This window comes from Cervus canadensis, chromosome 4 (assembly GCF_019320065.1).
Source record: "Cervus canadensis isolate Bull #8, Minnesota chromosome 4, ASM1932006v1, whole genome shotgun sequence".
NCBI classification, from domain to species: domain Eukaryota; kingdom Metazoa; phylum Chordata; class Mammalia; order Artiodactyla; family Cervidae; genus Cervus; species Cervus canadensis.
In genome coordinates this window covers 14,546,853-14,569,910 of record NC_057389.1, presented here as the reverse complement: position 1 = coordinate 14,569,910, position 23,058 = coordinate 14,546,853, and the positions used below count along the sequence as shown (strand labels likewise).

Sequence of the window (23,058 nt, the reverse complement as noted above, 5' to 3'; positions counted from 1 at the left end):
TCATGTAAGGGGTAGTTATTTAATTGAATTCAAGTACCAGGCTTTCCAGGACCCACTTGCCAATGCAGGAGACATAAGAGACACAGGTTCAATCCCTGGGTCGGGAAGATCCCCTGGAGGAGGAGATGAAAACCCACTCCAGTATTTTTGCTTGGAGAATCCCATGGACAGAGGAACTTGGTGGACTACAGTCCATAGAGTCACAAAGAGCCGGACACCACGTCCTATACCTGGTGTGTGTGTGTCTTTTGGTAAAAGTCCTAGGTTTTACATAGTCTTTTATTACATATTAATGTAAGTATACTTGAGATTTCCATAGCTTATTCCATGTAGGTCAAAGAGCATATAATCAAAATACCATTGAGCGAGTCACATATTACATTGCTTTGAGCCATTTGTAGTCCAAATGCTTAATACCCACTAATTAATTTTTTAAAATTTTTATTTGTTTAAAATTTTAATTGGAAGCTAATTACTTTACAATATTGTGGTGGTTTTTGCCATACATCCACATGAATCAGCCATGGGTGTACATGTATTCCCCATCCTGAACCCCCCTCCCACCTCCCTCCCCATCCCATCTCTCAGGGTTATCCCAGTGCACCAGCCCTGAGCCCACTAATTAATTTTGATTGTAATGACAGAAAGAGAAAAAAAAAACCTTAAAAAAAACATATTTCTTTGTCAACTAACCCTTTTATTGTGAAACATAGCACAATAGAAGTCTATTCCACAATAAAGTGAGTAAACCTAAATGTATAGCTTAATCTATATTGTAAATACTTGAATGGTCATGACATAGGTCAAGAAGTATAACATCGCCAACTCTAGCTTTACAGGAATCTGGACATCTGCTCTGGTCTGAATGTTTGTGTCTCCCTCCCAGATTCATACCCTAGCCCCAAAGGTGATGGTGTTGGTCGGTGAGGCTTTGGGAAGGTCATTAAGTCATGAGACTGGAGCTGTCATGAATGGATTAATGGTCCTACCCTTCTGCCATGTAAGGGAACCCTCACCTGACCATGCTGGAACCCTGGACTCAGACTTCCAGCTTCCAGAACTGTGAGGACAGTCATTCTCTTTTTTATAAGCTCTCCTGAGGTATTTTGTTAAACAGCTGCCCAAATGGACTAAGATAACATACAACAAAGCAAGTCCTCCCAACTTGTCCTTCTGGTGTGGATTCCTTCTTCACCATTTGTTGTTCTGTTTACATTTTAGACATAGTTTTTCAAGTTCTAACAAAATTCCTGCTGGGGCTTTCATTAGAACTGCATTGGATTTATAGATTGATATGGAGAACAGAGTATATTTATTATTTATTTAAGCCTTTTTCCTGTAATTTTACAATGATCTCTATAGAAGTCTGGCATATGTTTTAGAAGATTTATTTCAAAGTATTTGATCTTACAAAAATTATGTCAAAATTTTACAGTTTTATGCACAGAAATCTTGGACACTGATAAGATTTTTCCCCTAGCCATTTGATGTTTTGTAATACTGTAAATACTATCTCTATTTGTCTCTCTCTTTTATATTTTGTCATTTAGAAAGAAAATAGATTTTTGTGTATTGATTTTTTTATCCTGCTGCTTGCTCAGCTATAGATTCCTTCAGATTTTTAATGTATAAAACCATTCATCAATAATAATTATTGATCTTCATTTTTAATCCTTATACATTTTCTTTTCTTACCTTACAACACCAACTAGGACTTCCAGCATAAAATGAAATACAAGTGTTATTCCTATCTGGAAAGAGAGACTTCCAGTTTTCTTATCATTAAGCATAATGTATGTGATGGGTGTTTATAGATAATCTTTGTCCAATAAGGACTTTTGGGTATTTTTTTCCCTTCATTTGATATGGGATTTAGTATTTAAATCATGATGGATATTGAATTTTGTTAAGATCTAGGTGTGAAGGTTCTCACTCTTAACTAGAGTCTCATTGCTTCTAAACCATTTTAGTGAAAAGAGCTGGGCAATACAGGTATGGGTAGATGCACTCACATGTATATATGAATATATATACGTATATATATCCATCTGTGTGTGAGAGAGACATGTGTGTATCTGAGAAAGAGTGTGTATGTGTGGGTTTGCATACCTTTGAGTTCATAACTGATACATCCAATTCCAATCCATACACAGGGTTAATTCTAGCCTTTCTCCTTGCCTTATATGTAATTTTTCCTTCAGGAAAAACCTGGATCTCATTATCCACAATATACTTATTTTTTCAATCCTAGAATATAAAGTAATTTTAGATTTTCTAACCCATAACCCTTAAAAAAAAAAAAAGCAAAAACAAATTTACTAATTAGAGTACTGTATTTGCATATAGTTCCTTTTGTCCTTAGCCTTGGAATTACTGTGAAAATATTGTTTAAAGAATTGCTTAGGTTCCTCTTCTTTTCCCTCAACCCTCTTCAATGTGATTTTATTGTTGTTGTTGACTTGTTTTATAGTTAGGTGCATTTGGTTACTCTTTTTATTCTGTTTGGAGTTGCTTTCATGTGTCAATTAATTTAAAATTTTTGACACAAAATGATTAAATTAATGGTTGTGAAACATTACCATGGTTCTAAAAGCCAGAACTGTATGAAAAGGTACATTCAGAGCAGTGTCACTCAGATTATTCCTCTTTTCTGTTTTATTCTCCCATTCTTTCCAACCCATTCCCACTCACCCTTTGTAGATAACCTATCTCATTTTCTCTTTTATCCTTTCTGTATTTGTTTGCACAGTTCAGTTCAGTTCAGTCGCTCAGTCATGTCCGACTTTTTGCGACCCCATGAACCACAGCATGCCAGGCCTCCCTGTCCATCACCAACTCCCAAAGTCCACCCAAAACCATGTCCATTGAGTCAGTGATGCCATCCAACCATCTCATCCTCTGTCATCCCCTTCTCCTCCTGCCCTCACTCTTTCCCAGCATCAGGGTCTTTTCAAATGAGTCAGCTCTTCGCACCAGGTGGCCAAAATATTGGAGTTTCAGCTTCAACCTCAGTCCTGCCAATGAACACCAAGGACTGATCTCCTTTAGAGTGGACTGGTTGGATCTCCTCACAGTCCAAGGGACTCTCAAGAGTCTTCTCCAACACCACAGTTCAAAAGCATCAATTCTTTGACTCTCAGCTTTCTTTATAGTCCAGCTGTCACATCCATACATGACCACTGGAAAAACCATAGCCTTGACTAGATGAACCTTTATTGACAAGGTAATATCTCTGCTTTTTAATATGCTGTCTAGGTTGATCATAACTTTTCTTCCAAGGAGTAAGCATCTTTTAATTTCATGGCTGCAATCACCACCTGCAGTGATTTTGGAGCTCAGAAAAATAAAGTCAGCCACTGTTTCCCCATCTATTTGCCATGAAGTGATGGAACCAGATGCCATGATCTTAGTTTTCTGAATGTTGAGCTTTAAGCCAACTTTTTCACTCTCCTCTTTCACTTTCATCAAGAGGCTCTTTAGTTCTTCACTTTCTGCCATAAGGGTGGTGTCATCTGCATGTCTGAGGTTATTGTTTGCACAAATGAGCAAACAGTTTCCCTTACAAGAAATCTTATCATGCTGCTGCTACTCCTAAGTCGCTTCAGTCGTGTCTCACTCTGTGTGACCCCATAGACGGCAGCCCACCAGGCTCCCCCGTCCCTGGGATTCTCCAGGCAAGAACACTGGAGTGGATTGCCAGTTCCTTCTCCAATGCGTGAAAGTGAAAAACTGAAAGTGACATTGCTCAGTCATGTCCGACTCTTATTGACCCCATGGGCCACAGCCTACCATGCTCCTCCATCCGTGGGATTTTCCAGGCAAGAGTACTGGAGTGGGGTGCCATTGCCTTCTCCAAATCTTATCATAGGTACTCTTAAATTTTGCTTTTGTATATTTATCCTGGAAGTCACACTATATCAGTTCATAAATCTCTTCATCGTCCTTGTGATTACTGCTACATAGTACTCCATAATTTATTCAGCTACTCTATGAGAAGCTTACAGTATCCCCAATATTTTGTAGTACAAACAGTACAAAAATAAATAACCTCATATGCATATATTTTTGTATTGTTGGGAATGTAAGTTCCTAAAAGTGGAATCACTTGGTTAACAGGCAAATGCATACATAGATTGATTAGAAATTGCCAAATTCTAGAATGGTTGTGCTAGTTAATGTTTGCTCCAGCGGTGTCCCTTACAGCCTTGCCTAAAGAGTATATGGCCATACATTTAAATAGCTGTTGATTGTATAAATGAAGAATGTTATCTTAGTGTTTTAATTTTTATTTATCTAATTATTAGTAGTTTTGAACATCTTTTCAGATGCTTAAGGGCTGTTTTATATTATTTTTTCTGTTAACTGTCTTTCATGTCTTTTCCCCATTTTCCTATTTGCTTTCCATTTTTGTTTGTCCCTTAAATTTTAAGAATTTTTTTTTACATTACGGATGTTTGTCCTTGGTCTGTGACATAGGTTGAAAATATTTTCTCTGAGTTCACTTCTCTTATGATTACCAGTTCTTCTTTGTTATGGTGTGTGTGTGTGTTTTGCCATGTAAAAATTCTTATTGTTGTCATCAGATTTAGTAGTCATTTCTTTTATTCCATCTGTATTTTAAAACATAGTTAGAAAAACTTTTCCTACGGTGAGATTAAAGAGAAATTCACTCATGTTTTTCTTTTAATATTTATATGGTTTTATTTTTGCATGTATGTATAATACTATTTTTAGTATTTGTCCCTAATCTTCTTGGAGTTCATTCTTGTGTGTGGACCTAGCTTTATATTTCTCCAAATGGCTACTCAGTTTTCTCAGCACCATTTATTTAGAAGCCCATCTTTCTAAAAGCAGTGTTCTACCCTGGATTGGATCCTATAACAGAAAAGAGCATTAATATCTGAGACTCTATGTTCTCTTGAGTAAATTGTTGATAATCTCTCTCTCAAAATACTGGTGTGAAACTTAAATGATGTAACCTATACACTACACTGGCCACTTAATAAATGCTAATTTCCTTCTTATTAAACAGTTACTGTCTGTCGGCTCAGTGTATCTGGATGAAACACTGTCTAGAGCAGTGATTCTCAAATACTAGTGTTCATGAAACTCTCCTGGTGTGCTGCTTACAAGGCAGATTCCTTGGCCCTGTCCTTTAGATATTCTAGCTGAGTGGGTCTGGTGTGGTTCAGGAACCTGCCTTGTACTCAAACCCATGTGTTATTTTGAAGCCAAACCCCAGGAAGCATGAGCCTAGGGGGAACACCTATCTCATCCATCCCATGGGGAATGCCTATCTCATCCATTCCATGATAATGACTACAAACATGCAGAAACAAACCAGCTAGGATCATAAGTCACTATATTCATAAAGCTATTTTACATCAGTTACAGGCCAACATGTGATAAAATACTAAAGATTTAAAAGCTAAAAGTGCAATTAAAATTGAAGTGCCGTTGCGATGAAAGTACAATTAGAGTTTATTTGAAACAAGTAATTTTTGAGAGAGATTACAAAGAACAGTAGGAATGAGGGTGTAAAGGGAGCTGTTGTTTGTATGTTTAGTAACTTCTGGGTACATTAGTACATTGCCCACACCAAAAGGTATCAAATGGAGGAAATATGTCAAATATGTCAAATGGAGGAGAATACATCAAATAGAAGAGAAAGACAGAAAATGCATTGTTCTTTGGCATTCCAAAACTAACTAGAGAAAGCAGAAATAAAGGGGATCTCTTCTAGAACAGATTTTTTTAAAATTCCAGTTAAGCTAAAAATCCGCCTGCAATGCGGGAGACCTGGGATCAATCCCTGGGTTGGGAAGATCCCCTGGAGAAGGGAAAGGCAATCCACTCCAGTATTCTAGCCTGGAGAATTCCATGGACTGTATAGTCCGTGGGGTCATAAAGAGTAAGAGATGACTGAGCAACTTTCACTTCACTTAAACTAAAAATAATATGTGCTTGACTTATACACGAATTTAAATTTTATGCCAGAAAATGTCTCCCCCGCTTTTGACTTCAATTCATAGATTGATGCTAAAAGCGCACTTACTGTTCAGAACCCCTTACAAAAGAATTCTGTCTCTGTGTCTGTTACTCCACTGCTGATCAGGCAGGAGGTGAAAGGGAGACCATAGCTATGATTCATTCACGAGTATTGTGTCTAAAAGTAATTTTTGTGGCAGCTCAACCACCCAGTGATTTCAAATTTCTAAATAGGTGGTAAAGTACATCAGCGTGATTAAATGCACTCCCACAGGAGCAAGTGTTTGTTCTCAGAATCATCATGTAGCCTGTACAACTCTAATTTGAGAGTCTAGATGTTCAAAAACACCCGTCACAATACGTTGAAGATAATTATGTTTTCTGTGGTGAGATGGTGTTATGCCAGTCAGGCTCTGGACTAAAAAGTAAAATATGAAGTGACCTCCTTCTTCCAAAAAGAATTAAACTGCCAAGGTTAATTTTTTTTTCTTTTATCTAGGAATTTCTAAAGATTAGAAACCAACTTTGCATATTTAGAAAACTTGGTCATTTTATTCCAATTGGGTGATTTCTCAGCTAGGTGACTTTGAGGAATCAAATACAAGTTGAGATCAAACCACCTCTTGTCTCATTCTAATGGAGGCAATAGAATGCTTTGGAAATAACTGTCAAGGTCCTATACAAATAATATACCCTACATGTATACATGTATCCATATGATTTACATCAGACACTGTTTTCTAGTTTGATGATGATTTGCAGTCTTTTGAAAAAATTGTATCTCTGTAAAGAAGCATCCTTCACAAATAAAACGGGAGAAAGGGGCAAATAGATGTGTATTTTGTGTTTATAGAAAGTTTCCAAAAACTTTAAAATTGTTAAAAACATGGTGTGATTACAAACGTAAAACATGAGTATCAGCTTTTCATAAATCTGTTATCTCTACCTTGTTCTATTATATTGCACCCAAGTCTGTGTTATTATATCTCAGACTTCTCCAGTGTGGCTTTCTTTGGCAAGACCCAAGAGCCTTGACACCCCAGCCACCACACCCATGTCCCACTTCGCAAAGGGAGAAAGAATGAGGTGAAGAGAAGGAAGTATCACTATATAAGCAAACACATACTGGGAGAGAAAAACAGAGAAAGAGAAGGCATTCTGATTTTAGAAATGGTAGAATGGATGATTCATACCAAAACCACATAACAGAGATGCATAAAATCTAGTCATTATAGAAATCATGGGTCATAGGCCAAAAATATTATTTATGCATATATGTATCACCATGCATTATAGGATTAACCAAGCTACCACAATAAATAAACATAATAGTGGAGCTAAAATAATGATAAATTAGAATGGAAAGGCAAAAAAGAACAGCATCTGAAATGACATCTATTTTAAGCCAACACTGGTGCTGCAGCAATACTGGAATTAAATTATGTATATGCATGAAATATTCAAACTCTGCCACATTTGATAACATAGCATGGTCTTCAGAGTAGAATACTGAATTTAAGTCCTTGATATGCCCAGTTAATGTGTTAATTTATTTTGCAAATATCAAATTTAAATAACTCTAATAGCTCACCCATTAATTTAGCCATAAACAGCCTTAAGTCCTATGTGAAAATAAAAGTCTATGGTTTTGTGTATCCCTTGCACGTGAGAACTGGGAAGGGATGTGTGTTTGATACTAGTAATTCACTTACAGCCTTGGAGCTTACTTTAAGAGTCATTGGTTACGTGGCCAAAAGGAAAGTGCATATTTTTTAAAGCACCCAGAAATTAGTGTCTGCAGATGTCACATGTCATTTGGTCTGAGATTTTCACACTGTTAAGAGCTTAATGAAATTCAGTGCTCAGTTGTCATTGGTTAAGCTGACCTCAGGGCCTCTTAGCACAAAAACACATTACGAAATTGAAAAGGGCCTTGAGGCTATGGGGAGAGGACATTCCTCCCAATAGCTCTGCAGCCAGATTAGACAGACGTGGTGGTCTTTGTAATTGTGTTAGGACCTGAGGGTTACAGCAGTTATAAGTGACTTGACTGAGGTCACAAGCCAGATTAAAGACAGGTCAAATTTGTGCAGTTCCATAATTTCTGAACATTGACTCAGTAACTCCCAGAGTCATATTCCACAGATATCAGCTGACAGAGAATAGAATGCTTTCCAGAATACTTAACAGAAAGTTCAAGCCATATTTCACCTTGATCTGTTACCAGGACCTTTCCAGATTCCTGAATAGCAATATTATAGAAATGAATACAGCTGCCACAAGACTCTTAGCAAGCAAAGCTTTTTTTATTAAAAGAGCTTGTGCATAAGGAAGAAGGTGGGGGCAAAAAATGCCAGCTCCCCAAGCAGAAGGGATGGGTTGCTTTTATGTCAAAAAGAAGGGTTGTCTTTTGATCACTGATAATTTCCAGAAATGATCAAACTTCTTTGATCAGTAGCAGGCATCTCCATGGTGGCAGTCAGGAATAGGGAGCACTTCTTTGAGAGGAAAGAAATGCATGAGACTTTTCTGCAAGAAAGCACAGGGGCAGATAAGGTAGAAATTTATAGCTGAGCTTCTTGTGTTGTGGCAACTGTGTTGTTGTTGTTGTTGTTTGGTCGCTAGGTCATGACTGACAGTTTGTGAGCACCACACCATGCTTCCCTGTCCTTCCACCATCTCCTAGAGTTTGCTCCAATTCATGTCTGTTAAGCCAGTGATGCTATCTAACCATCTCATCCTCTGTCGCCCCCTTCTCCTTTTGCCTTCAATCTTTCCCAACATCGGGATCTTTTCCAATGAGTCGGCTCTTCACATCAGGTGGTCAAAATATTGGAACTTCAGCTTCAGCAACAGTCCTTCCAATGAGTATTCAGGGTTTATTTCCTTTAGTATTGACTGGTTAGATCTCCTTGCTGTCCAAGGGACTCTCGAGAGTCTCCTCCAGCACCACAGTTTGAAAGCATCAGTTCTTCAGTGCTCAGCTTTCTTCATGGCCCAACTCTCACTAGGTATGTGTTCTGTGTGTTCACTTACTGCAGTCATGTCTGACTTTTGCGACCCCATGGACTGTAACCTGCCAGGCTCCTCTGTCCATGGGATTCTCCAGGCAAGAATACCAGAGTGGATTGCCATACCCTCCTCCAGGGTATCTTCCTGACCCAGGGATCAAACCCATATCTCCTGCAGCTCCTGCGTTGCAGGCAGATTCTTTACCTCTGAGCCACTGGGGAAGTCCCGCTCTAGGTATACTCATGGCAACTAGGTATACTCATCAGTATAACAGGAATAAAGTTCATCTTTTATCCCTGCAAGCCTAGTTTTTTTCCTCTGGGAGTCAGGCCCCCAAGGTCTTTGTTCTTTAGCTTGCAGGGTCTGTATTGGTCAAGGCCAGTCCCCATTCCTTTTCCATAATGGGTGTACTCTTGTCTTCCTGTGTCAGAACCAAAGTGTCCCCCTGAGACTACCATAATATCCTCATATTTCCTCAGCCTCCAGCCAAAATTATGTTCCATTTCCTCTTTTCACAAGCAAATTATAATGAAAAAAAAAATTACTTTTCTTCAAATACTGTAAAAAGGCCTTAGGTACAGCCAAGAGGAGGTGATATATCATGTATTGAGGTGTCTGGCATGATGATATAAAAATTCTCCACACAGACTGAAGAATTTATGACTTACAGACAGTAATATTCTATTAACCTGAAAAATAGATATGTTTACAGAGCATCTGTTTCCAGTTGATTCCTGGCTCTCATCAAATTTTAAAGCCAACTTGATTGAGATCAAGAGAACACCTTAAGTTCAGTTCAGTTCAGTCACTCAGTCGTGTCCGACTCTTTGCGACCCCATGGACTGTAGCACACCAGGCCTCCCTGTCCATCACCAACTCCCAGAGTTTACCCAAACTCATGTCCATTGAGTCGGTGATGCCATCCAACTATCTCATCCTCTGTTGTCCCCATCTTCTCCTGCCTTCAATCTTTCCCAGCATCAGGGTCTTTACAAATGATTCAGTTCTTCACATCAGGTGACCAAAGTATTGGAGCTTCAGCTTCAGCATCAGTCCTTCCAATGGGTATTCAGGGTTTATTTCCTTTAGTATTGACTGGTTGGATCTCCTTGCAGTCCAAGGGACTCTCAAGAGTCTTCTCCAACATCACAGTTCAAAAGCATCAATTCTTTGGTGCTCAGCTTTCTTTATAGTTATCTTTTCAAATTGAATGTATGCTGTATGTGTATATGTGAATTTTGCATTTGCAAACTGAACCAATTAAGTCTTTAAATTTAGCTTGCATTTTTTCCTATTATTTCTCAGAAGTTCAACTAAAGACATGGTCAACCTCCTACCAGGCTTGTTCTGGACAGCTCTCCACAGCTGTTATTTTAAAGTTATCTACATACCTTCCGACATCTAGCTTTTATTCTCTGATGGAAAATGAAATTCTTTGCTTCACTGAGGTACACTCTGAATTTCTTGAGATTGTGATTTAGGCAAGAGAATGTCTTTAAATTCTTCTCCTGGGTTCTAGCAATCTGTCCAATGTGGCACCAAGCATTGAACTTGGTCATCAAACTGAGGTCTTCCACTCTGGTACTCTTTAAACATTATAATAAGAAAGAGCTGCAATCTGACCTAATTGAAGTGAACTGTTTAAATGAGATTCAAAGAAGAGATACAGACAATTGTGAAATTGCCTGAAAATCCAATGCTAAGGGTTTGGAAGGATGGTAGGTGGAAGGTAATCTGTCTCAATTCTTGCCTCCCATGTTTATGGAAGACATCTTTACTTAGTCAGGACACTCTTTCCAGTATCAGCTCTATGGAGACAAGGACTTATAGATTGGCTGATTTCTTTCTTTTGTGTGTTTTACATTCCCAGGACATTTCCTGGTGTATTCACATAGTAGGCATTCTGTAAACAACCGTTGAATAAAGTGACTCAAATGCAGCCTCAGAATCCAGTGCAACACATTGTACCGCAGTGTGGTACAATGCAATCCTATGTACTGCATTGCCTATGTGGTACTCTAGGCAATCAAAGTGAAGACCCGTTTGCCATCCTTGAATTGTAGTTTCTTAGTTGCTGACTTCGTTGTGAGGATGCCAGGCCATAGCATACAGAATTAGCCAATTGTTGGCTCACAAAGCAGGCCCAGTATCTCCTCTGGCTCTGATCCACCCGCATTATGGCTTGAGGACTGACCTGCTCTCAGAGAAGTACTAGCGTTGGTGACTCTAACATAAGGTGACGTGGTGCAAATCTGAACGTTGCAGGCATGGGCACCATGTTAGATTCCTGGCACTGCTGTTAACAATTTACCAACTATTCTGTGGCTTAAAACAATAGATGCTTATATTGTCTCATTTCCAGGCACTAGAAATTGAAAACTGACGTGTCCACAGTGCCACACTCCCTCTGAGGGCTCTAGGAGGAAGACTTCTCATCTCTTCCAGCTTCTTGAGGCTCTGGGTGTTCCTTGGCTTGTGGCAGCTTAACCCCAGTCTCTGCTTCCATCATCACCTGCCCTGCTCCCCTGTATGTGTCTTTGTAGCCAAGCCTTCCTCTTTGTTCTCTTGCACAGACCCCAGTCACTGCATTTAGGACTCTAAGCCAGTGAGATTCCTCTTAATTTGATTACATCTACACAGATCCTATTTCCAAGTGAAAGTCACTCAGTCGTTTCCGATTCTTTGCGACCCGCATGGACTGTGTCCAGGGAATTCTCCAGGCCAGAATACTGGAGTGGATAGCCTTTCCCTTCTCCAGGGGATCTTCCCAACCCAGGGATTGAACCCAGGTCTCCTGCATTGCAGGTGGATTCTTTACCAGCTGAGCTACAAATAAGATCCCAATCCACCGGTGCTGGAGGTTAGGATTAGAATATAACTTTGAGGGAACACAACTCAACCCACTCTAGTCATTGTCCTCATGGAGCTTACCATTGAAAGTGAAGATACAGATAAGTAAATAGGAAATCCATAGGGGGAATAAAGGATGCTGTGAAAACAACTCAAAAGAGTACCTAGTCAGAGTGCCTGAGGGACTCAGAGTTGCTCCGAAGTCTGACAACAGTGGCCTAACGAGAGATTTATTTGTATTACTTAACAGGAAATTGGAGGTAGGCAGTCCACATCTGGTGCAACCATGCCAGGAAATCAGTTCCTTCTCCTCTACTATGGTTCTTATGGCCTCAAAATATTTCAAAGCTGGACATCAGGTCTGCATTACAAGTAAAAGGGGAAGGAACAGGGAAAGGGCATCTGTGGACTGGGTCTGACCCTTCATGTCCTGGAGACCCCACCTGACCAGCTTCTATTTGGAGCTCATTGACAAGGACTGAGTCACATAGCCGTTCATAGTTTCAGAGAGGCTAAGGAGGTGACCATCACTAATTGGGCCCACACCAGTCTGCACAAGATCACAGTTCTGTTAATGACATAGAGGGAGGAGGGGAACTAGCAGATTCTGCCATAGAAGCTGTCCCCGTGATGGTGGTGCCAAAGCTGAGACTCAGAGGATAAGTAAGTGCAGAGGGCGCAGAGGGGTTTTCCAGGTGGAAGGAAGGAAGAGTGTTTCTATAGATCTGGAAGTAAGAAAGAGCTAGCAAGATGAAATACTCTATGTTTAAATTGCAGCATATGCGGTGGGAAGTCACACTACGAGATGAATCTAGGAAGTAAAGTAGTGGTTGAATCATAAAAGGTCCAGTAAGCTGTAGGTCTGGAGAAGGAAATGGCAACCCACCCCAGTGTTCTTGTCTGGGAAATCCCACGGACAGAGGAGCCTGGCAGGTTACAGTCCATGGTGTTGCAAAAGAGTTGGACACGACTTAGTGACTAAAGAACAAAGTTATTAATATATATATATATATATATATATGTACACACACACACACATATATATAATTTGGGGCTTGGGGATATAATCAGAAACCAACTTTGGCTGTTTTAAGCAGAAAAGGAAAGTATTCAAATGTTCTGAGCAAGCTCACAGACTTTTCCAGACCTAAAGAACCACATAGGGCTGCATTGTTGGGAAGAAGGTCCAAATCAGGATGCAGAACTGACGAGTGAGGCAGCCACTGCCACCGCTGCTGAGCCCTGACCCCACCAGGCACCAGAAGCCACCCCGCAAGCCATGCTTCTGGGGGCCTGGGGAGGTTCCCCTGCTGAACTTCCTTGCTAATTACAACTTGCGTCACCTCCCAACTCAAAGTCTGGGCAAGAGGTCTTGATGTCTTGGGGCCCCTGTCATGGGCCTGAATTCGAGCTTGCAAGAAAGTCTGCATAACTGGCTATGTTTTGTTTTGTTTTTTAAACTTCTGACATGAGAAGAGGCTGTTATTCTTACCAAGAAACTCCCCCAAACATAGGAAGAGGCTTCATATGCTGGGCAACCAGAATGGCCAAGGGACTCTGAGATCACAGAAAGGATGTCCAGGAAGTACCTGAGGGAAGGGAAGAGGACTGTGGTCAGGAAGTGGGAGGTGGGGGTTGAATTTAAGAAGAGGAACCACCCTGGTGTCTGGTTAGGGTCTTGTTCTCAGGAAATGCCTCCCCATGAGGAGATAGTGCAGACACTGAGACCAGACATGGGTCTTCTGGATGATGCCAAACTGCCTTGTGGAATGAGACGACTGTGATATTTCGCCCTTCTGGGCCTGTTTTAAAAACGATAGCAACAAGAGGAACTGTGCTGTTGGACAAGAAGACGAGAAGTGGAGACAAGGCCTTGCCAGTCCTCTGCCTCTTGGCTGGTGCTCTCGGTCAAAGGCATCAGACGTTCACTCCCCATGTGGGGGAGATGGTCAGGAGCCCACCTCTGCCCCTGCCCCCAGAGGAAGCCCTAAATACAGCTTTGATTCCCTGAGAACAGACCCCACAGGTAGTTCCTCCTTTTGTTGTTGTTCAGTTGTTAAATTGTGTCCGTGTCTTTGCCACCCCGTGGACTGTAGCTTGCCAGGCTCCTCTGTCCTCCATTCTCCTGGAGTTTGCTCAGATTCAAAACCATTGCGTTGGTGATGCCATCCAACCATCTCATCCTCCGTTGCCCTCTTCTGCTCCTGCCCTCAGTCTTTCCCAGCATCAGGGTCTTTTCCAATAAGTTGGCTCTTCACATCAGGTGATCAAAGCATTGAAGCTTCAGCAGCAGTCCTTCCAATAAATATTCAGAGATGATTTCATTCAGGATTGGCTGGTTTGATCTCCTTGCAGTCCAACGGACTCTCAAGAGTCTTATCCAACACCATGATTTGAAGGCATCAATTCTTCAGCATTCAGCCTTCTCTATTGCCCAACTCTCACATCCATACCAGTGTGTGTGTGTGTGTGTGTTAGTTACTGTCAGTCAGTTAGTGTCTGACTCTTTGTGACCCCACAGACTGTAGCCCACCAGGTTTCTCTGTCCATGGAATTCTCCAGGCATGGATACTGGAGTGGATTGCCATTCCCTTCTCAAGAGGAACTTCCAAACCCAGGGATTGAACCCTGGCCTCCTGCATGGCAGGCAGATTCTTTACCGTTTGAGCTATAGGGAAGACTGTATCCATACCTGACTACCAGAAAAACCATAGCTTTGTCAAGAAAGTGATGTCTCTGATTTTTAATATGCTGTCTAAGATTTGTCGTAGCTTTGCTTCCAAGGAGCAAGAGTCTTTGAATTTCATGGCTACAGTAATCATCCACAGTGGTTTTGGAGCCCAAGAAAATAAAATCTGTCACTGTTTCCACTTCTTCCCCTTTTGCCATTAAGTGATGGGCTGGATGCCATGATCTTAGTTTTTTGAATGTTGGGTTTTAAGCCAGCTTTTTTCACTCCCCTCTTTCACCCTTATCAAGAGGCTCTTTAGTTCCTCTTAACTTTCTGCCATTAGAGTGGCATCATCAGTGTATCTGAGGTTGTTGATATTTCTCCTGGCAGTCTTGATTCCAGCTTGTAATTCATGCAGCCCAACATTTTGCATGATGTACTCTGTGTATAAGTTAAATAAGCAGGATGAAAATATACAGCCTTGATGTACTCCTTTCCCAACTTTAAACTGGTCCATTGTTCCATGTCTGGTTCTAACTGTTGCTTCTTGACCTGCATACAGGTTTCTCAGGAGGCAGGTAAAGTGGTCTGGTGTTCCCATCTATTTAAGAATTTTCCACAGTTTGTTGTGATCCACACAGTCAAAAGCTTTTGCATAGTCAATGAAGCAGAAGTAGATGTTTTTCTGGAATTCCCTTGCTTTCTCTATGATCCAATGAATGTTGGCAATTTTATCTCTGGTCCCTCTGCCTTTTCTAAATCCAAGTTGTACATGTGGAAGTTCTTGATTCTTGTACTATTGAAGCCTAGCTTGAAGGATTTTGAGCATAATGGTGCTAGCATGTCAAATGAGTGCCATTGTGCGGTAGTTTGTACAATCTTTGGCATTGCCCTTCTTTGTGACTGGAATGAAAACTGACCTTTTCCAGTCCTGTGACCACTGCTGAGTTTTCCAAATCTGCGGACATACTGAGTGTAGCGCTTTAACAGCATCATCTTTTAGGATTTTAAAGAGCTCAGGTCATCTTCTGGTGTCATATCTTTTTTCCTTTTCATACTATTCATGGGGTTCTCATGGCAAGAATACTATAGTGGTTTGCCGTTCCCTTCTCCGGTGGACCATGTTTTGATAGAACTCTCCACTCTGACCCATCCACGTGGGGTGGCCTCCGCACAGCATGACTCATAACTTCCTTTGAGTTCTGCAGGCCCCTTTGCTGTGACAAGGCTGTGATCCACGAGAGGGATTCGTCCTTTGAACCGCCTTTCAAACGCTGTTCCACCCCCCTCTTCCTGACTACAGTCTTCTTTCACTTGGGACTGCCTGTACATCTGTACACCCTTTCTGTTATCTCCCAGAGCCCCTTGGTCATTCTGATTGCCCAGAATCTGATGTTTCTTCCTGGCCAGTGGTGGGTCTGCCAGAGTAAACCCTCATCTCAGCCTTTGGGGAAATGAAGACTAGGGTGAGTAGCTGAGGACAGGGGCTGGGACCACGCCTCCCCATCTTTACCCCTCACAGTAGCATCTTCATCTGAAATGAATTCAAAAGTATTTGTCACCATGCTGCTTTTCTCCTGCTGCCCCTGAGGAGCTGAAATCTCTAAATCCCACTAAGATTAAGCCCCAGCTCTTGTTGCAGGAAGTCATAAATAACGAAAATCTTTGGATATTCTTCTTTCCATCTCACACCAATGCATAAGAAAGGAACCTGGATACTAACTTTAGCAGACCCAGCTGCTTTTCTTGTTAAATAATGAGCAAACGCTGCAAAGCCGATCAGAGTGGCTGAGTGCCCTGGGGTTTGTGGGTGAGCAAGGAGCGGCAGTAGTGGGTCAGGGGGTTCCCTATTGACCACACAGATCACTGGGCAAATTACTGGGTCCGTGAGTGGCAGGAGGGATCCTGAAAGTCCCCATGCCCTCAAATGAGGGGACATGGATGGGCCAAGGATTGGGGGTGAAATAAGAGGTTGCTGCTAAAAAGATTGTGAAACGGGAGGTTTCTAGGACTACAACTCCCAAGAGTAGGGGGCAGCTCATCTTCTCGAATGACCAGATGGAACCAGTTGCAGCTTAAATGTCAGCAGTGCAGGAAGAGAACAGAACAGTAGAGAGAGTTGAGGATCCAGCGTACAGTCAGTGGGTCTAAGAGTCCAGCTGCCCCTGCCATAGGGTCACGGTTCGTTTCCCTTCATATACCAGAATTTTGTTGCTTTATTTTGATCAGGAAAAGGTAGTTTCCAAAAGAGGCGATTTCAGCCCTTCTTCACTTGTGATTGAACATTTAGAAGAAAGTAAAATACTATATTATTGGCAAGTCTTCTCCCTGCTGATGGGAACCTCATAAGGAAAATCACTTCTACCATAGAAAATAAGAAAGCTGGTCCTTTAGGTACACATTTAGGGTTAGAGTGAGTAAATTTAACATGCAACTACATTTTGCATTAAAATTTATTTTTATTGATCTTTTTCATGCCAAGGGTTTTTGTTTTTATTTTCAGATAGCACTAAACTCATTTTTCTCCATGTTCATGCTTGCTTGCATCACTTGTTTATTTCTTAACAATTGTTCACTTGAAAGAATGTCATGGTTATCTGATGCCAAGTTGACCACTCACCATCATCTCAGCAACACTTCTGAAATGATGCTAGGAATTATCCAGAAAGATGTTTTAGCTAGAGCTATGCTCAGAAATTTTTAAAGCCAGGGCAGAGCAGTATCACTCTACCTCTTTATTTCTTGTTTTTTGTTTTTTTTTTTTTATTTTTCCAAACACTTGGAACATTTTAAATGGAAGCTCCAAGAAAGTTATAAATGCATTTCAAAGACATCACTTCCTTGGCTAGCCCATTCTCTATGCTTAACCTGAAAGGCTATCCACATGAGTATCCTGTGGGACAGTCCTGATATTCATGGCAAATTAGTCCAACTTCCAATCAGCAGGAAGATAGTTGTGCAATATAATACATTTCTTTCCTCTTTCATTCAAGCACACATGCACACTCTTAACACATCCTCCTGCACATACACTTCACAGTTGTCTAATAATAAGTGGACCAATCTTAGTGTAGAAAGAAGCCATATCAATACCAGTCATGATGTAGACAGCTAAAAAGAAAGTCTATTCTTAGCGCTCTTTTAATTAAGTCCAAATATCCCAGCTAGACATCAATCTCTATTTCCTTCACAGCTGTTGATCTGGTAACTGGTAGATCAATAAGTGAGCAAAAAAAAAAAAAAACCAAAAATGGAAGTTTCACAGAATTAGCAAATTCAAAAGACTGCTTTTTATGTTTCATAAGGCAAACATGTACAAAGTCTGCTGAAAATTTGCAAGATTGCCATAATCTTGGCAGGATATTTGTCCTTCCAGTTTAATCAGATTTTTGATAATTTACATCAGGGAGTAAATACATAGATATATGGGGAGAGAGTGCTAGAGATATAGGCACACATACACACAGTATGAGGCTCTCTAGACTGGCTCTGTCTATATGTGGCCCATTCATTTCTTCTTTTTATTTTCCAAATGGATCCATCAACCTAGGTTAAGTTGTGCCTTTGTGACGCCTTCTTACAAAATAGTTACTTCTTGGAAAACTTTGACAACCACCTTGACAATTTGCTTTCACTCACATTATCAGCAATTATTTTGACAGTAGTCACCATTGTATTTTGACCCGTAGCGCTGCAACATCCAGCGATGGTGCCCAGTGTTCCTGGGTTGATGGTACAGGCTATACATGCTCTCAGTGCCACCGCTGGGCTATTTTAAGAGATGCTGATACAAAAATCTGCATGTCTTCTCTTCCTAGTCCTTTGCAGGTGAGAATATTCATTTTCTGTCCCCAATGTGATTCAATTATCCAGGTTGCAAATGCCAAATTTGAACATATAATCAAGGGTTCTAAAATGAGGATAGAGAGCATCAGAGAGGATGAGAAAGTGGGAGGATAGGAGGGCTTGTAGATTTTCCTCATCACACAAACCATGTAAGAAGGCACCTTCAGGCTCAGAGGCTGGAGATGATAACTAGACTCTAAGGCAGTGAGACGAGAGAGCTCATGCTACCCAGAGACACAAATGTTCACACACCCATTTTTATGCCCCTGATTCATGCTGCTAATTGAAGTATTTCTTTTTAAGCAGTGATATATTTTCCAGATAATTGATGACTCTAGGCAAATATCTCACTTTTCTTTTTAAGAAACTTAAATCATTTGTATTTTCTAAAAGTTCACCATTTTATAACTTATTGCAATTTGCTTTATCAAAATAAAGTATGAATCCCCTTCTCATGCTCTTATGTCTAAGTAAGTGAGTATATTATCTATCCTAACAAGGTCCCAGTAGAAACCAATTTTGTTGTTATTGTTCAGTGGCTAAGTCATGTCCGACTCTTTGCAACCCCATGGACTGCAGCACACCAGGTTTCCCTGTCCTTCACCATCTCCTGGAGTTTACTCAAACTCATGTCCATTGAGTGGGTGATGCCATACAACCATCTTATCCCCCTTCACCTCCTGTCTTCAGTCTTTCCCAGCATCAGGGTCTTTTCCAATGAGTCAGCTTTTTGCATCAGGTAGCCAAAGTATTGGAGCTTCAGCTTCAGCATCAGTCCTTCCAGTGAATATTCAGGATTGATTTCCTTTAGGATTGGCTGGTTTGATCCTTGCAGTCCAAGGGACTCTAAAGAGTCTTCTCCAGCACCACAGTTCAAAAGCATCAGTTCTTCAGCGCTCAGCCTTCTTTATGGTCTAATTCTCAACATCCATATATGACTACTGGAAAACCAATAGTATCCCTAATAAATGAAATATTTGTGTAATTCTTCTCTATGAAAAACTAATAGAATAAAAACTGAGTGCATTTTATGCCTCATTTTACCCCACATCAAATTTATACATCTTAAATATTATACATCAGTTGAAGTGAAGCACATTTGATACAAATGTATATTGGTAAAATTATAGGATTTAACTGCAAAGTGAAAATTGTCCCATTGTTTCTAATCATCTTGTCACAATCTGTCCTTGGTTTTCTGGAAGGTCTTTGGGCCTTACTCTATTGGTCAAGATGAGCCTTCATACCATTTCTGTCTTTGATGTTTCATCTGGTTAATTATTTGAGTATGACTGTGCTTAATATACATATATAGAGTCATTAAGAAACTACACTTAAACAGATTAACATAAAGTGGAAAAGAACACTCTTTCTTGTTTCTAACATCTTAATTTATTTACTGACATTTATCCAATAAGCATTTACTGAGTACTTACTTTATGTCCTGCACATGACTGGTGACAAAGATGTATTAAGAAGACTCTTCTCTCCGGAAAGCATAAAATGAGTTGGAGTGAGAACCCAGCTCGGCCACTGCATAGCTTTATGATCACAAGCTTCAGTCTCTTCCTTATCAAATCAGGGGTAAGGACTAGTTCTTACAGCATCCTTGATAGAACCAGTTGAACACGTGAAGTGGTACACAAGGCTTGGCTGGTGATAGAGATAAAGGAGATGAAAAGGGAACTGTGATGTCAATTGGATGTAACTGAGGCAACTGAACCGTAGCAGAAATTGAAGAAGTGAGAAGTGTGCACTGGCAGGATGCACAGAGCAGGGTACCTGTCTACAGAACCCAGGTCAGGTCCCCAAGTCACCTGGGAGGAGGCTGCATTTAGGAGCCTGGAGCCTGACATCCTCCTGGTGGAGTCTCTTCCCAGGTGACTTGGAGACCTCATGTACATGGTGCATTGAAAACTCAGCGTTGCTAGAAGGACTCATATCATTAGTGGCTGCTTCTGGATTTGATTGTCTATTTAATTAAACTACCAGACAATCAACTTAGCAACACTAATTCAACAGATCTTTTTTGAAAGTAAGTGTGCATAGTGAAAATATTTGAGGGAAAGGTTGCTGTGAAGTTAGCCTTTGAAATTTATTCAATCATTGATATAAGATATACTGAGTAACTACCATGAGCCAAACACTCTTAGATATTTTGGAGCGGGGAGGGAAATTACAAGAAATTATAAGAGGGCAAATACAGCTGAGGTCTAAAGGGAGAAAATCCAATTACTAGGTGAAGAGGAAGGCAGGAGCAGTCCAGGCAGTGGGGGCAGCTAGCCCTAGATAAGGACCAGCCAAGCTCTGGGGGAGAACTTTTTGGAGAGGGTGGATGCTGGGTTTATCAGAAGGGGCTAGAGAATTAAGAAGCCAGAGGAACAACCAGGCAAGTGTAGGTCATGTTACACAGCTGCATTTGATCCTAAGACCTTTAGAAAGACATTAATAGTTTTAAGTGAGAAAAAAACCCACCATCAGATGTGCAGAGAAGTAAGTTGACTCTGGCTGCAGTGTGGAGCATGGTTTGCAGAGAATTAAGGCAGGAGTTAGAAAAATTAGGAAAGTCACTGGGGAGTCCAGGCAGGGAAATTTGGTGGCCTGGACTGAGGTAGTTCAATGGAAATGGGGAGAAGGGAATTGAATATAGAAATGAGGTACAGAGGAATCCAGGTTTATCCTAGTAAACTGCTGTACATCATGATGGATAAAGAACACCATGTGTTGAAATGGTTGGGATTGAAAGGGACAGGATGAATCCTATTCTGGGCAGGTTGACTTTTTAGTGCCTACGAATATATCTAAGTTGATCCGACTTGTAGGCCATCGCATCAGTGGATTGAGTTACTCCAGCAGTAGGCTGAAGTGAAGTTAGAGATCTGGAAATATTGACATTTACAGTCGTAGGAGGTGCAGTTAGGCAATTGGATAAGATCATCCAGAGAAAGTGAGAAGACAGCCTGGGAATGAACTCTGAGCCATTCCGTACAAGACATGGGCAGAGGACAGAACTTCATAAAGGCCCAGGAAGTGCTTAAAGAGGCAGGAAGAAAAGCCGGTGTTTGGTGCCATGGAAACCAAGAGTAGAGCATCTAGTAGGAAGGACAAGGAGTCTCTATGGTCATGGTTCAAGGAGATGCAACCAGTGACCTTTGGAAAGCAGTTTCAGCGAAATGGAACAGGAATGAGCTAAATTAGAAGAGAGCTGATTAAAGGGTGGCAAGCACATGCAGATAGTGGGAACAGCTCTATCAGGTGCTATGGACATCAAGGGGAAGAAGCAATGAGGATGGCAGTTAAAGGGGGGCCAGATTTAGACCACAAATAGCCTTCTAGAGAACAAGACAGTCACTGGAGCTGAATTCATTGGCACTAATGGATACCCCTCATAGTCGTTGCCAGAGGGAGGCCTACAGCTGAACTGGCACGTGGAGAGAGAGCTCTCAACCAGAAAAAAGAATGTGTACGAAGGAAGCAGTGAAGGGATGTTGGGATCCTCCTCACTATCTTTAATAAGTAGAAAAGGGCAAATAGATTTACATTTTGATTCATGCTGTCTCTTCCCCTGCCCCCCTTTCTAGTCCTCTCCTGAATGTGCTGTGTATTCCATTTAAGAAGACACTCTAGTCTGGAGAAAAAGGAACTCCTCATGAGAAGGAATAATCACCAAGAGTCACTAACTGTAGCTGTCTTGTTTTCACACAGTCAATATCCAATTCTTGTTTGTCATATTCTGCTCAACGGCTTCTCTCTTTGCTCACAAAATCAAACTTACTGTGAATCTGCAAGAGCCAAATGACAGGTGATTCTAAATCAGATCAGAGCCTACTTTTACATCCATTAAACGTGGTTTTGACAATATCTTCTGGCCTTTTGAGTAAATATGCTGATACCCAATTTGTAACCCAAGGAAACCAATGTAAAAATTCTTTATTGCCCACTCTGTCTAAAAGGCAGTTTGAGCTGAATCGTCTATGGAGCTGGGTTATGGCCTGCTTGGGGTCCAATAAGAAGCAGAGGTATCATAAGTGAGAATGTTTGTATATATTTACAAAGCAGCAATATTTCAACCCCCTCATAGCCATAACATTTCAGGAACAGTCTTTAATATTCTCTTTGGTATTTGATTTCAAGATGAACTCAAACAATTTTCCCATCTGCAGAATACATGAAAAGGTAAATAAGTGGAAAAATACTTTTGAAAGGATTTAAATTAGTGGCCTTCAGTGACTAAAGATAAAATCCTACTGGTTAAAAATTGCCTACTCATGTCTGAAGGGGAAGTAATAAAATATCATACCAATAAAAAGTAATAATCACAGTCACTGTGGATCTGCAAAACCTTATTAAATATCCCTTGACAACAATTTTGAAGAAAACTCTAAGTAATTATTGAGCCTCATTTTAAATTAAAACCTGGCCCTGGTGCCCACGTCATTCTTACGCACTCATGCTAACGAAGGAGACTTGTGATGGCTTTGTGTATATTGCTGTAGAGTTAGCTGACTGGCCACCCTTATGATATAATCTCTCTCTACTGCAATTTAATTAAAACAGAAGGATCTGACCTTTGCTGGAGATTTTCTTATCCATAGTGCTAAAAATATCCCCTGGAAGCAATCTGTCAATATGATCTGTCAAACACAATCCTGCTAGTACTAGAGAGGAAGAGAAGGAAATGAGAAAAACTA

The 23,058-nt window shown here is 40.7% G+C and overlaps 1 long non-coding RNA gene across 15 annotated transcripts in view; it reads left to right on the top strand.

Annotated features, from left to right (window-relative positions):
• Nucleotides 1-23,058, top strand: part of LOC122439514 — a 517,062-nt gene that overhangs the window by 401,818 nt on the left and 92,186 nt on the right. Inside the window, exon 5 of one of the 15 annotated variants that reach the window (XR_006268891.1) lies at nt 18,211-18,299. The exons of the other annotated variants lie outside the window; for them this stretch is intronic. This is a non-coding gene — a long non-coding RNA (uncharacterized LOC122439514). Of the gene's footprint in view, nt 1-18,210; nt 18,300-23,058 lie in introns of those variants that run through there. 15 annotated transcript variants of the gene reach the window in all.